The sequence below is a fragment of the Salvia splendens genome, chromosome 13, assembly GCF_004379255.2.
Source record: "Salvia splendens isolate huo1 chromosome 13, SspV2, whole genome shotgun sequence".
Taxonomy (NCBI): domain Eukaryota; kingdom Viridiplantae; phylum Streptophyta; class Magnoliopsida; order Lamiales; family Lamiaceae; genus Salvia; species Salvia splendens.
The window spans coordinates 12,021,538-12,028,350 of NC_056044.1; positions in this window are offsets into that span (position 1 = coordinate 12,021,538).

Genomic DNA, 6,813 nt, shown 5'->3' on the forward strand with positions numbered 1-6,813 from the left:
TTCGTGTCGGATCGTGTCGTGTTATCGTGTCGTGTCAAAAATTGCCAGCCCTAACAAAGATGTATCGAGACTTGAAACAACGTTTTTGGTGGAATGGAATGAAAGGTGATGTAGCATCGTTTGTGGAACGATGTCTAGCGTGTCAACAAGTGAAGGCCTTACACCAACGACCGTATGGTAAATTGCAACCGCTCGAAATTCCTGAATGGAAGTGGGATCACTTGGCCATGGACTTCGTGATGGGATTACCAAAGTCACAAAAGGGGAATACTGCGATTTGGGTGATCATCGATCGGACAAGTTAGCTAAGCTCTACGTGAGTTAGATTGTACGTTTGCATGGAGTGCGAAAGACCAATGTATATGATCGCGATACGAAGTTCACGTCAAAATTTTGGATGAGTTTGCAACGGGAGTGATGAGTCTCATTCTCGGCCTCTGTTACTGGTCAGTATAAGATGCTTTATTGGATAATATCTGCAAAATAGTTGTTAAAGTGTGCAGGTTGAAGTACTAAATCATGAGGAAAGGTTCAGAAGGAATTCGAGTGAAAAAGCTACGAAAAGTGTGCAAGCTGGTTAGTATGAGCAGAAAATACGCAAACTGGCCAGAATGGATGCTACAGAACTGGACACGAGAAGGAAGGACTTGCTTGGAATAATCATCTATCTAAAGAAGTGCAAAATTGTCATTCCACATGAAGAGAAAGCCCTAGAAATTAGGGCAAGCCACCCTATAAATAGGAGCTGAACATAAAGAAAAGGAATTTTGACACCACTTCACTTAGGACTTATCATCACTACTACATCACTTTTGGGGAGAATAGCTCCACTAGCTCTTAGTTCCATCTAAATCCAGCAGCCTGACTTGAAGATTCCGGCCACCTGCCGGCGAGGAGCATCATGCCTAATTCATTCCAGCCGCCGTAGTTCCAGAAATTCCTCCAGTTTCAGTTTCTGATGAGCCAAACAATCTTTTACTTGCTTTGTTTTTAAGATTTCTTAGTTTAAGTACTTGTTTTTGCTTGCCTTTAACTTGGATTCCAGTAGCTACTTAGTTGGAACATCTTTTGGGTGATAATCTTGAATGCAATGAAGTGCTTGAATCTGCTTTGCTAAGTTAGATCTAGTTTTTCCTCAAGTGCTTACAAGTTTTAATCAGGTTAAGTTCCTCAAAAATGCATGGAATTCTTTTCTGCTTGTTTCTGTCACCCTGTCCCGCTGACCAGTTTGCATAGATCTCAGTTTTCTTAGCTTTCATTCTTGATTTCAAGTTAAATATTGCATTCACGAATTTTCAAGCTTGAGCATTCATCAATGGAGTTTGTCAGATCTTGTTAGTTTAGCTTGGTGAAGAAGAAAATGTCACAATCAAAGAATGAGACCACTTGTGTTGCTTTTGTTGCTTTATGCTTTTGTACTTGCACTTTTTCTGCTTTTCTGCACACCCAGCAGACAGTCTGCCAGCATGTCCTTTGATTCCATTTACCTTTTGTCTAGCCATTTTTAGTAAGTTTCGTCTAGTAGCTTCTCACATGCACACTCGCACCTTAGTTTACACACGCATTTTAATTTCTTTTAGCATGCAGCATTTAGAGCCCACCCTGACCTACTGGTCAGGAGGGGTATAGGTTCCATTTCATTTTCCGACTAGGTAAAACTCAACCCCAAAAAAGCGTGGTAGCTAACCAACCGCTCCCAGAATGTCATCGCAAGTGTATCTCGCCTACGTCCATCTCTGTGGGATTCGACCCTTACTACACTATACTAGCCAGTAGAAGTGGGTTGAGGTATTTTTTGTTGATAGGGAAGATAGACACAGACCCAACGACACAGCTAGGTCTAGGTACCCTCCTGGCCAGTTGACACACACACACAGAGTCATAGTCTCATCTTTTCCCTCTATCAGGGAGCTAGGCACGAAATTGAACTTTAGCACTTCTTATCACCCGCAATCTGATGGACAATCGGAAAGGACGATTTAAACACTTGAAGATATGCTGCAAGCCGTTATCCTAGACCGAGGAGAAAGTTGGGAAACTGTTCTGCCATTGGTTGAATTGGCCTACAATAATAGCTATCAAGCGACGATCGATATGGCGTCGTATGAATCCCTGTATGGTAGGAAATGTCGATCCCCACTCTATTGGGATGAGGTTGGTAAAAGAAGGTTGTTAGGACCCGACGCTATCAAGGAGATGACCGAAATTGTGCATCAAATCCGTGCAAGGATCAAAGAAGCTCAAGATAGGCAGAAGTCGTATGCTGACGTGCGCCGAACGGAAATCAACTTCGATGTTGGTGACAAAGTCTTCTTGAAAGTATCCCCGACGAGAGGAGTTGTGAGGTTTGGAGTGAAGGGCAAATTGAAACCGCGTTTTGTAGGGCCGTACGAGATTATTGATGAAGTAGGTCCTGTAGAGTATCGCCTGGCTTTACCTCATAGTTTTGGGAATGTGCACAACGTGTTCCATGTGTCGCAGTTGCGCAAGTACGTGTTTGATCCCAAGCATGTGATTCATCAAGAAGAGGTTGTCCTGACCTCCGATATGAGCTACGAGGAGAGGCTCGAAGCAATCCTAGATCGAAAGGTGCAAGAGTTGCGAAACAAGTCAATAGCATCCGTGAAGGTGTTGTGGAAACACCATGGTCCCGAGGAAGCCACGTGGGAGTTAGAAGATAGGATGAAAGAAAAGTACCCCTAATTGTTTTTGTGAGTGATAAGGCTCATTTCATGCATCGGTTTAAGGGGTAAAATGTATGCCACTTGATCAGTTTATCGCGCAAAACAAGTGTTAAAATGTGCAGAAATGCCACTTGACCAAGGCAGCAAGGCCGAACTGATCAAGCAAGTACAAAAGGCGAAAGAGGACAAAGAGTCGGGGGAGTTGATCAAGGGGGAGTAATCAAGCAGTTAAGAAGGGGGCAACTGGCTTCTGAAGAAAGCACGAGAGGGAATAAGCTGGAATGGGCGCACCATTCTGTTAGCAAGGACTACGTTCTAGAAGGGGACACGTGCATGAATATGAGACACAAGGACGGAGCTGAGTCACGAATCTGTTACTGATAAGTCGTATTCTAGGCCTTGGTTACTGGTCAGTATAACGTGCATAATTGGATTATATCTGCAAAACAGTTGCTAAATTGTGCAGGGAAAGGATTCCAGTCAGAAGGAAAGGTATTGGATAACTCAGCTGAAAGAGGCATCAGAATGTTGCTATACTGACCAGTATGCATGACAAAAAGGCTCGAGATGGAGAAGAATGATTGGTGGGAAGATCAGCCACAAGTAAGGGCAAAAGGGTTATTTTGCGAAGAGGGTCTACCCTAAAAATCAAGGGCCGACCCCCTATAAAAGGAAGCCACTTGGAGACAGATAAAGGGAATCAACCTTCACACTTAGTGAGAATTCTCTCTCGATAGATCAGTTCCTACAGCCTCATCCTTCATATTCTCGTTCCTCGCCACAGCCATGGTCACCCGAGTTCCATCAGTCTACCGAAGATCCACCGTCTTTCGTTCCAGCCAGTTTGTTGCGTAGTGATAGCAGTTCCATCGCCCGGAGTGGCAAAACAATCTTTATTTGCTTTCTTAGTTAATCGCACTTTGTTTTCTTACGTTGAATCGGTTACACTTTCGATATTTTTTTACTTTGAAGTCTTAGTTGTGATCCAAATGTTTTTATGATATGAAGTCGTTTTCGTGCAACGGATCCTGTTTGATTCTGTTTCTTTCTGCCTAGATAGCTTAGATCTAGTTGTTACGGTAATTTCCAAGTGTCGCGAGCATGTTTCATTTTCGAATTGATAGTGAGTTTAGATAGCTGTTAGGTTTTAGATCTGAAATGGTTAAGTGTGAAAACCTAGTTTACGTGATTTCTGCCACCTTGCATGTCACCCAGTAAGCGTAATTTCAATTTCGTTAGTTTAATCATTTTATTTGGAGTTTAGATTGTAGATCTATTCTTGTGGAGTTTGTTAACCTGAAATTTTCGTTCACAGCTCGAGACGTTCATCGCGGGAGTACGAGCAGCTCTTTCGCTCGAAAAATCAACCACCAAAACTGGATCCAACGACGACGGCTCTTCTGACGGTTTGGGGTCACACACGGTGGTTACGGGCAGCACCCCGCCGATGACTTTCCCCACGTTTGATGGCACTGATGCAATCGCGTGGCTTGCTAGGGCAGAACAATACTTTATGGTTTCCAATGTACCACCGGATAATCGCGTGACAGTTGCCATAGTGGCACTGGCAGGTCCGGCCCTGCCATGGATCCAATTATTGAGGAAACGAATTCCGACCCTATCTTGGGATCGGTTTACGCAGAAGATGATGCAACACTTCGGGGACAACGGGGCTCTCGATGAATATGAAGCCTTTGCTGCATTTCGACACGACGGCTCCCTAGCTGAATTTATAGCGATGAAGGCTGCCAAGATAACTAGTTCCTCGGATGAAGTCAAATTAACCCTCAACATCAACCATCTGTCGGGAACTCAACCTTCGACTCCGGTCTCTTGCCAACCGCCACTCTGGTGCCCATGAATCCAGGGGTTCCAGCGCGATCATTCTCAAAGGGATCCTCTCAATCCCCTTCTTCGTTGTCGACAGCGGGCTCCTCTCGGCCACCCCCGCGTCATTTTTCGGGGAATGCCGACAGAGGACTACAAGAAACATCTCGCAGCAGGCACTTGTTTCAAGTGTGGACTGAAATTCAGCCCCACCCATAGATGCCCCCCAAAGACTGAATGTTTTGGTCTGTGACGACGACGACGAGGCCCCTGACATCATCTCACCTGACGATAACGAGGAGTTTGATTCCGGAATTGAGTTGCAGCTGTCGGAATTATCCTCAAATGGTATTGATACCTCTCAGACTATGAAACTTTTCGGGGAAAATGGACAGCACAAGATGAAGGTGATGATAGATAGTGGTGCCAGCCACTGTTTTATCTAAGACCAGGTCGCCCGCACAATCCAACTCCTGATCACTCCTACCGCTCCGTACTCGGTGACATTGGGAGACGGGTCTTCGGTCTGGGTCGCGCGTGTTTGTCACGACGTTTCACTTACGTTGGCATCCGAGGTTTTCACTATGTCTTGCTACGTGTTTCCTCAGCGAAACATTGATATTATTTTGGGCATCTCGTGTTTGGCCTCTTTGGGAGATGTCACTGCCAACTGGGGCAGTCTATCAATGAAATTCTCGGTTCACGAGCGGACAGTCGTGATTAAGGGGGACCCATCTCTCACCCATCGCGCTTGTTCATCCCGCGACATCACCACACTTGAGGAATGCGACTCGTGCTGGGTTCTTCGTACGCTGGACTGTACCGCGACTGGGGAGCAGTTTGATTACGACACCGCTCTTTCTGCTGCTGCATGCCAACAAATACAGGATTTGGCGGCAGAATTTCCCGACGTCCTCACCCCGCCACCAATCTCCCTCCAGCCCGGCGTACAGATCATCAGATTCCACTCCAACCAGGCTCCGTTCCCATCATAGTCCGTCTATACAGGTATAATCACTTACAGAAAGATGAAATGGAACGGTTGGTGGCCGATATGTTAGCCTCCGGCGTAATCCAGCCTAGCACCAGTCCATACTCCAGCCCGGTTCTTCTCGCCCGTAAGAAAGACAGGTCGTGGCGTTTCTGCTTGGATTACCATGAGTTGAATAAACGTATGGTGCTTTGAGAGCAGGTGCTGGATCAGCGTTCTGTGACTCAGGATGGGGAGTCACATGATCAGGTCTTGATTCAGTGGCTCGGTCAGGAGGTTGACGACGCCACTTGGGTGGAGGTGGCGGATATGCAGGGTCAATTTCCTCATTTCTGCCTTGAGGACAAGGCTTCTTCGACGGCATGGGCAATTGATACGTGCTGGAGGATGTACAAGCGAGGAAGCAGGGAGGTAGTTTGGCCCAACCAACCGGCTGAGTAAAAGAAGGAGTCAAAGCTAGAAAATCTCGGCAATAGTTATCTGTTATTTCCTGATTTATTATTGCATCTTTTAGCATTATCTGTTATTGTAAGCCTATATATATTGAGGAGAAATCAACTTGGAAGTATCATAATAGGGCGAGTTATCTCGTAGGCCTCTGCGGAGGATTTCTCTTCATTGTTCTTTCATATTCAGTTATTCAATAAAACCGAGTATTTTATTGAGCACCGCTTGTACTCTTCCAATTCGACGGCCTTTACTCTATCAATTAGTGCGGTGAACGATGGTGAATTCTCGTGTGGACGCGCGTTTGGACAGATTAGAGAGGGAATCTGGAGAAAAGTACGGTCTCGTTGAATGCTGTGGTCGACGAACTGAATGCCCAGTTTCTCAAAACTGATGAACGAGTGACGGCGATTTGGTCTCAGCTCGAGACGTTCATCGTGGGAGTACGGGCAGCTCTTTCGCTCGAAAAATCAACCACCAAAACTGGATCCAACGACGACGGCTCTTCTGACGGTTTGGGGTCACACACGGCGGTTACGGGCAGCACCCCGCCGATGACTTTCCCCACGTTTGATGGCACTGATGCAATCACGTGGCTTGCTAGGGCAGAACAATACTTTATGGTTTCTAATGTACCACCGATAATCGCGTGACAGTTTCCATAGTGGCACTGGCGGGTCCGACCTGCCCTGGATCCAATTATTGAGGAAATGAATTCCGACCCTATCTTGGGATCGGTTTACGCAGGAGATGATGTAACGCTTCGGGGACAACGGGGCTCTCGATAAATATGAAGCCTTTGGTGCATTTCGACACGACAGTATCCTAGCTGAATTTATAGCGATGAAGGCTGCCAAGATAACT